The sequence below is a fragment of the Ailuropoda melanoleuca genome, chromosome 5, assembly GCF_002007445.2.
Source record: "Ailuropoda melanoleuca isolate Jingjing chromosome 5, ASM200744v2, whole genome shotgun sequence".
NCBI classification, from domain to species: domain Eukaryota; kingdom Metazoa; phylum Chordata; class Mammalia; order Carnivora; family Ursidae; genus Ailuropoda; species Ailuropoda melanoleuca.
Window position 1 is genome coordinate 117,307,963 of NC_048222.1, and position 9,456 is coordinate 117,317,418.

Genomic DNA, 9,456 nt, shown 5'->3' on the forward strand with positions numbered 1-9,456 from the left:
AAACAGGGAAAACATTGGAGGTTAGGAGATTAAAGAATAGAGTGGCTGAATGTTGGAATGGTCATCTGTATGGAAACTGGGGTCATCCATAATGTCAGCAATAAATGGAGTAGAGAGAAATAGTGAAGTTAGATCCTGGCATGTTATAGATAATAGCAAGATGAGGAATGTTGAGTGATTGGGCATAAGACATATGCCTCAAAGTACAGTTTCTACAAGATTGCTGAGTACAGATCCAACATTGTGACAAGTGGTAAAAGGAACATCAAGCACAGTAAACAAAGTTGAGGTGTGTGAAAGGAAACCTCCTTTAAAATGCAGTGGGGAAGCCTTGCAGGGGGAGCTCCAGCAGGTACCACTGATTGCAGCCTAAGGAACCCTAAGAAGAGGGAAGATAAGATTTTTTACATAAGAATTTTATCTACTGCTTTTAAGAAAAAGAAGGAAGGTCCCTCTGGGCCCCAGCAATAAAGCACTAACTACTGCTGGCAGCCAATGAGAAGCATCACAACCTTGAACTCTTTGTTTTTCTCCAGTGAACTCTTGTGCAAAACAAGCCTACCCTATTTCCTCCTATCATCTAACAGAAGCTGGCTTTCTCTTTGGCTCTTCAGACTGGCCTATGGTTTGCTGTAGTTTGCTTTTCCCACATTGCAATTCCTCTGCTATTCCCGAATAAACTCATTTTGCTGGTAAAATATCTGGCCATTTTATTTTTAAGGTTGATGGGTGAAAGAATAGTGACCATTGGGTAGGGTTATAGGTAAAGTAATGCTCAGGGAAAGGGGCATGTTTCACTTCAGGCATGAAACACTCTAAGAACACATCGATACTGTTTAGGAAGTGCAGTACCAAAAGGTAGAGTGGACAGTATTCTAAGTTTAAGTGAGGGCCAATAGGGTTACTGAATTATCTTACTAAGATGAAGTTTCAGTAGGCAATAGACTGCAAGGATAAGATACGGGAAGGGGATAGGATTTTGAGTAAGGAAAAGCGGGCATTATGTGATTATCATTATCAGACATTTATTTTTATTATTTTGTACAGTGCATACACTTTTAATAGATCTTACCATCTGTTTTATGTTCCATTCCATTCTCTGGCTCAAAATCCTGTAAGGACGACAGGCTTACATCTCCCACCTAATTTTGACTTTGACAAAATATTCACTATGGTGATCAGGCTTTGTTGTTTGTTTGCTTTTCTGCCTTAAGCTACCATAGAGTTAAGGGTAATTGATCAACAAGGTAAAGACAACCCTTAACTATGACTTCCAAGCATACCTCCTCTTCTATGCCTTCAAAGCTTGATTATTTTATGAATACATCGGATCCTATGCTAGGATACATTAACACTAAAGCAAGTTAAAACATGAATGAACTTATCTGTGCATATTCATGATTATGTCTCATTACTGGAGGCTGCCCATGACTATATTTTCAAACACATCAGCTCAAAACATTTGGCATTTGCATACAGAATGTTCATGATGAAAGCATTAACATTGTGTTAAAAGGTGAAATAAGAGCAATAAGTGCATCTGTTTTAACATCATCCTTCAGCTCCTGTTAATTTCAGAAGACGTAGAACAGTCTCTTATGTATCTGAAAAATCTGTATAAGGTTGTAATTTTAATTTATCAGTAAGGGTTTCTACATTAATTAAATATGCACAGGTTTTTAAAATAGAGATTAAAATATGAAAGATCAAGCTATTTACAATCTAATTAGCTCAAAATTGGATGAGTAATATAAATGCATAATTAATCTGGTTTGACTATGACAAACTTGAAAGGAAGATTATGGAATTAGTAACAAAGTCTCATAAAAAAAAAAAAAAACCCGCTCTGTAATCGAAGCCAAAGTAAGAGGAATTTCCTTAAACATCTTTACTTTAATTCTTCCATACCCTATTTTCTGGAAAATTTCCCATCATTTATTGATAAATAAATATAGGGCAAATCATGAAAATATTTTCCTTCCAAAAGAATTCTTAAAAAAAAACCCCACAAGAAAACCCCCCTTGTTGCAAAATACTTACAAAGTATATAAATTACAACAAATTTACTTTTCTATTTTTACTTTCATTTGTAAATAATTTCAAACATAAAACTGTAAGTAATATGAAGAATATTCATTAACTTTTTTATCCATGTTGAACTATTATTAACATTTTACCCCACTTGATTCATCCTTTGTTCTCTCTCTCTTCCTCAGCTTTGTCTTTCTCTCTGAATAATCTGAACATAAGTTGTAATATCATTGCCCTTTATCCTTACTACTTCAGGTCATATTTTCTAAGAATAAGGATATTCTTTATAAAATCACAGTGCAATTATGAACAACAGTAAATTTAATATTGATACAATCCTTTTATCTAAATTGTTCTCTATATTCCAGTTTGCCAATTGATTCAATAATGTTTTGTGTAGCAGTTTTTTTTCTTCAGGAAAGGATCCAGTCTAGGATCATGTATTAGACTAAAGGCCCCCATAAGTCTGGAAAAATTTGTCGGCTTTTATTTGCACTTTATTTATTGATATTATTGAAAATTACCATCCCTCTGTTTGTCAATTTAAATTTTCATTTCAAAACTGAACTATTTTTGAGTTTGTCTGATGCTTCCTCATGATTAGATTCAAGTTTTCTATCCTTAGGCTGAATATTCCGTAAGTAAAATTGTACCTTTCCCAGGGTATCACACCTGGTGCACACACTATTAATGACCCTTATTAATAATGTTAATTTTTTATCACACCATCAAGGTGTTATCTGATATGCTCATTATAAACATGATTCTCAAACTATGTGCCAATGAAAAGTTCCACAACGAACATGGGGTTCCCAAGGATAATTTTATGGTTTTTTTTTTTTTTAAACACAATAAAACTTGACATCTGCCTGAAACTGCAGCAACATTAAAGATTGAGGTAAGCTCACAGTTACATTAGATAACGCCAGGTGCTTTCAAAGATGTTGTAACATTGCAAATCTAGGTAGTATTCTCTGTGATGAAAACAAGACCACACAAAAAAGTAGTGTAAAGGGTCACAGTGCCCAATCTGATAGCGGATTTGGGAATTTGTTGCCACAAGGTGCATTGGTTTATTTAAGAATGAAAGAAAATTGTTATTTGTTTCTTTCAACATATATGTATTTTTTCAAGTGGTTTTTAAGTCTTTTATATATAATTATTGTTAAGTTGTTTGGATCTAATTATTTAATAAATAGAACTGTTTGGTATCTCTTTTGGCTCAGTAGAATTATTAAGATATTACTCATACACTGCACTAACTTTAGGAAACTTAATCACTATATGGTTACTACTTTTTTCGATTGTAATTAATAGGCAAACAGTGCTCAAACACTAAAATACTCAGTCTCATCTTTAATCTTCAATATTTAAAATATGATGGGACACTTTGGGATTCCCACCAGCACCCACCAGATTAATAATTTAGTGAGGATTATCACCTGGTTCAATCTTTAGTATGATGATTACGACATGATTATTTCTATCTCCTTCATTCCTTCTAAAATCAACAGTCCACACTTAGCCTTTTTACTGAAAGAGCCCACTTCTTTGCCGGGCTATTATCTATCTATCTATCTATATCTATCTATCTATCTATCTATCCAGCATTTGTTATCAGTTTGGTCTCATAAATGTACATCTTATTTCCAAGTTCATAATTCATCACTCTCCTTGATTATTTTGTTGATCAAATTGTCCCAGATTTGGTCACTGGAAACCTATTCAAGGTGGTACTTTGTGTGACACGCACTTTTTTTTTTTTAAGTTCTTCTTTACTTCCTGGCATGGCAATATGTTCTACTCTCATCTTTACTTCCCTGAACCAGTGCTAGAATTAGCTATGTTTCCAAGGAAGCTAACTTATGTATTTGCATATTGACACATATACATATTTTAAAAATCATCACTTCATATCAACACCTCCAATTTCAACCTGCCAACATCTTCTTCCTTTAAACTTTTCAATATTTGAAATTATTTCTTCTAAAATGAGGTCCCTGGCTTCCAATACATCAAAATATTTACTCATTTTCTAAACAAAAAATACTGTACACAAAAGATTATTTCCATTTGGGTATCTTATTCATTTGAAATGCACTTGGGTTCATTTGCTTCTGTTTGTTTCCATTTGTAGTATTTCCCCTTCCTATTATTACTGTAATTGTAAAAATATGGGTAGAATTCACATGCCTCCAAAGTCAACATTATTAAAAAAAAAATCACTTAAAGAAGTGTCACTCACTCTTATTCACTTTTCCCAACCCCACCCCTTGTATGTGACTGACATAATTGTTGGGTGCTTTATCCTTTTTGTGTGTCTTTTCATAGAGACAAGCAAAATATAGTTATTATTTAACATTTCTCTTTTCTTAATCAAAATGTAGCATATTGTCTATTCTGTTTTGCAATTTCTTTTTTACATAAAAATATCTCCTGGAAATCAATCTGCTTCAGTTCACAGATATCTTCCTCAATCTTTTTTACAGTTTTGTAACACTCCAGTATATTCCTATATCATGGTTTATTCAACTATCCCTTATGTTTGGAGATGCAGATAATACTCAGTGGTATAATTAATAAATTTATGCATATGTGTTTTCATATTATTGGGGGTATATAGCCAGGATATCATCCTAGAAGTGGGATTGTTAGGTTGAAGAGTAAATTTACATTTTTGTAGAATATTGTCAAATTCTACTCCATAGATATATCATTTTTCATTTCTATCAAAGTATAAGACAATTTCCCCACAACTTCTGAAGAACTACATTTCTGTCTGTTTTCCTGCTTAGTGTTGTCTACATCTTAGTTTTTAGTTATTTTAATTACTTTCTAAATAACTCTTTTGTATACAGCATAGAGTTGTGGTATCTACATACGATAAAACATTTAGCCATAACAAATAAAGAAATGAAGTTCTGATATATGTTAAAACATGGATAAACCTCCAGAATATTATGCAAAGTGAATTAAGCCAGACATAAAAAGTCACATATTCTATACTTGCATTATATGAAATATTCAGAGTAGATAAATCCATAGAGACAGAACACAAATTGCTGATTACTGGAACTGGGAGAAGGGAAAATGGGGAGAAACTTTTAATAGGTAAGGGGTTTTATTTTGCAGTGCTTGAAATGGTCTGGAACTTGATAAAGTTGGTGGTCATGTAACATTGTGAAGGTATTTTTGTTGCTATTTTTGTTTTTATATATTTTTAAAATTTTAATTCCTGTATAGTTAACCTACAATGTTACATTAGCTTCAAGCGTACAATATAATAATTTAACAATTCTATACATCAGTGCTGGGTGTGCTCATCATGAAAAGTGCACTCCTTAATCCCCGTCACCTATTTGACCCATCCCTCACCCAACTCTTCTCTGCTAACCACCAGTGTGTTCTCTATAGTTAAAAGTCTGTTTCTTGGTTTGTCTTTCTTTCTTTCTCTCTCTCTTTTTCCTTTGCTTGTTTGTTTCTTAAATTGACACATGAGTGAGATCATTTGGTATTGGTCTTTCTCTGACTGACTTATTTTGTTTAGCCTTATACTCTCTAGTTCCATCTATGTGGTTGCAAATGGTAAGATTTTATTCTTTTTATGGCTGAATAATATTCTGGGGTGTGTGTGTGCGTGTGTGTACCACTTCTTCTTTAATTGTTCATTTGTTGATGGACACTCGGGCTGCTTCCATAATCTGGCTATTATAAACAATGGTGCTATAAACATAGGGTTGCAAATACCCTTTTGAGTTGGTGTTTTTGTATTGTTTGGGTAAATACCCAGTAGAGTGATTACTGGATCTTAAGGTAGTTCTATTTTTAACTCTTTGAGGGACCTCCATACTCTTTTCCACAGTGGCTGCACCAGTTTCATTCCCACCAACAGTGCACGAGGGTTCCTTTTTCTTCATATCCTCGCCAACACTGATGTTTCTTGTGTTTTTTATTTTAACAATTCTGACAGGTGTGAGGTGATATCTCATGGTTGTTTTGATTTGTATTTCCCTGATGATCAATGATGTTGAAAATCTTTTCACGTATCTGTTGGCCATCTGGATGTCTTCTTTGGAGAAATGTCTGTTCATATATTCTGCCTATTTTTAATTGGATTATTTGGTTTTTGGGTGTTGAGTTGTATAATTTCTTTATATATTTTTGATATTAACATTTATAAGATATGTCATTCAAAAATATCTTCTCCCATTCTGTAGGTTGCCTTTTAGTTTTGTTGGTTGTTTCCTTTACTGTGCAGAAGCTTTTTATTTTGATGTCATCCCAATAGTTTATTTTTGCTTTTGTTTCTTTTGACTCAGGAGACATATTTACTAAAACGTTGCTATGACCAATGCTGGAGACATTACTCCCTGAGCTCCTTTCTAGGATTTTTATGGTTTTGGGTCTCACATTTAGTTCTTTAATCTATTTTGGATTTATTTTTACATTTGGTGTAAGGAAGTGATTCAGTTTCAAACTTTTGTATGTAGCTGACCAGATTTCCCAGCACCATTTGTTGAAGAGATTATCTTTTCCCATTGGATATTCTTTCCTGCTTTGTTTAAGATTAATTGACCATATCATTGCGGGTTTATTTATGTCTTTTCTATTCTGTTCCATTGATCTATATGTCTATTTTTGTGCCAGTACCATATGGTTTTGATTGCTACAGCTTTGTAATATAACTTGAAGTCCAGAACTACGATAACTACAGCTTTGCTTTTCTTTTTCAGGGTTGCTATTCTGGGTCTTTTATAGTTCCACCTAAATTTTAGGATTGTTTGTTCTAGTTCTGTGAAAAATGCTGGTGGTATTTTGATAGAGATTGCATGAAATCTGCAGATTGCTTTGGGTCATATAGTCATTTTAACAGTATTTGTTCTTCTAACCCATGAACATGGAATTTCTTTTTCATTTGTGTCATCTTCAATTTTCTTCATCAGTGTTTTACAGTTTTCAGAGTACAGGTCTTTCACCTCTTTGGTTAGGTTTATTTCTCCATATCTCACATTGTGAATATTCAATGCCACTTATTGTTCACTCTAAAATGGTTAATTTTATGTCACATGAATTTCACACTAATAAATTATTTTAAAAAAATGAAAACAACCAAAAAAGAAATTGTATAGGGGTGCCTGGGTAGCTCAGTCAGTTATTTGGGCTTGATTTGGGGGTTGTAAGATTGAGCCCTGCATCAGGATCTACTGATCATGGAGTCTGCTTAAGATTTTCTCTCTCTCCCCTGTCCCTCTGCCCCTCCCCCTCCTCTCTCTCTCTCTCAAAAAAAAAAAAAAAAAAAAAAAAAAAAAAGAAAAAAAAAAAAAAAAAAAGAAAAANTCTGTCAAATAAATAAAAAAAATCTAAAAATAAAGTTTTATAGGATTTTCTACCAAATTGCCAAGAAATAGATAAGTCCAAATTTATACAAGCTATATTTCCTTATTTATTTTCTTAAAAGACTTTATTATTTATTTATTTATTTAGAGTGTGGGGAGGAGCCAAAGTACAAGGAAAGAGAGAATCTCCATCAGACTCCCCGCTGAGCATGGAGCCCAACACTAGGCTCTATCCCACGGTCCTGAGATCATGACCTGAGATAAAATCAAGAGTTGGATGCTTAATCAACTAAGCCACCCAGTCACCCCTCATTTATTTTTTATAAGCTTAGTATATCTGGAAAATAGATGAAAGAGAAGAGAATAAAAGGAGAGAAGGAAGATTAGGAAGCTATTGAAAGAATACAGGCTCTTATAAGACCTGTGTATCAAGAAGGAGTGTTGCCATTGGATGTGATATATTTTGGACACATAATCAACAGAAATTGCTGTTTGTTGCATGATGCAGATTAAGAAAATAGGTCTCAAGGTTATCTTTCAGTTTTGATTTATATAAACTCTTGGGTGATATTGACAGATTACAGAGAAAATCCCTGGAATTAATACCTTTTTCTTTATTTTTGATATGCATTTTATTTATTTTTATTTTTATCAAGTTTTTTATTTAATTCCAGTATAGTTAACATATGGTATTGTTTTAGTTTCAGGTGTACAATATAGAAATTCAATATTTATGTTACTCAGTGCTCATCATGATAAATGTACTCTTAATCCCCTTCACCTATTTTACCCATCTTCTCACCCACCTCCTGCCTTATATGCTTTATTTTAAATGAGTACCCTCAGTTAAAGTTATTGCTTTTTTTTTCGTTTTTAACAAGAATCTTTTTACTTGAAGTATACTTCAGAATACGTGGTTCTAAAAGATACTTAACTATAATTGGCCTACTTTTGTTGATTTTATTGGGAGTTCTCTGTGCCTCCTGGATCTGGACGTTTGTTTCTTTCCCCAGATTAGGAAAGTTTTCTGGCCCTATTTCTTGAAACAAATTTTCTGCCCCCCTTTCTCTCTCTTTTTCTGGGACTCCTAAAATACGAATGTTATTATGTTTGAAGGAGTTACGGGGTTCCCTAAATCTATTCTCATGTTACATAATTCTTCTTTCTCTCTTTTGTTCAGTTTCATTATTTTGTCTTCTAGGTCACTAATTCATTCCTCTGCTTCTTCCAGCTTGCTGTTCATCACATCAAGCCTGTTTCCAATCTCATTTATTGCACTCTTCATCTCTGATTAGTTCTTTTTTAACTCTTTTATCTTTGTGGTAAGGGTCTCATTGATGTCTTTTATTATTTTCTCAAGCCCAGTGAGTATCCTTATGATGTTGCTTTAAATTCTCCATGTTATTTATATCTGTTTCACTTAGATTTTTGGTCATGGCCTTATCTTGTTCTTTCATTTGGGATAAATTCCTCTGTCTTGGCATTTTGTCTAAGTCTCTGCCTTTTTCTCTATGTTAGAAAAGCCAGCCATGTCTTTTGCTCCTGAAAGTAATGGCCTTATGTAGATGAGGGCATGTAGTGTCCAGGACCATCAGATGCTTCAGCATGTGGTCTTCTTGTTATGCTTTGACTGCTGTATCCTTCAGGCCAGTTGTGTGCAGAGTTTCTTCTTGTCTGCTGTGGGCAGTGTTTGGTCCCTGGCTTGAATGTGGTGAATTTTAACTAGGTATGCTCTGTTCTGTTTGGGAAATGAGACCTGACACCAACTCCACAAGGACTGAGGCCTTGAAACAGATATAAATAACATGGAATAGGCTATATTGGAAGGGGGTGTATTGCTGGTAGTTATTCCTATTTGACTACATGTTAAAATGAGTACTTGACATAATGCACATCCATTTCATATGCTACCAGCTTAGATCATGAAAAAACTTGAATATACAAAGCATTGATCTCCAAAATTCATCCCAGATTATTACTAATCCTAATTATTAAGTTAAAATATTTTTATTTATTTATTTATTTATTTTTTTTATAATTAATTTTATTTTATTATATTATGTTAATCACCATACAGTACATCCCCTGA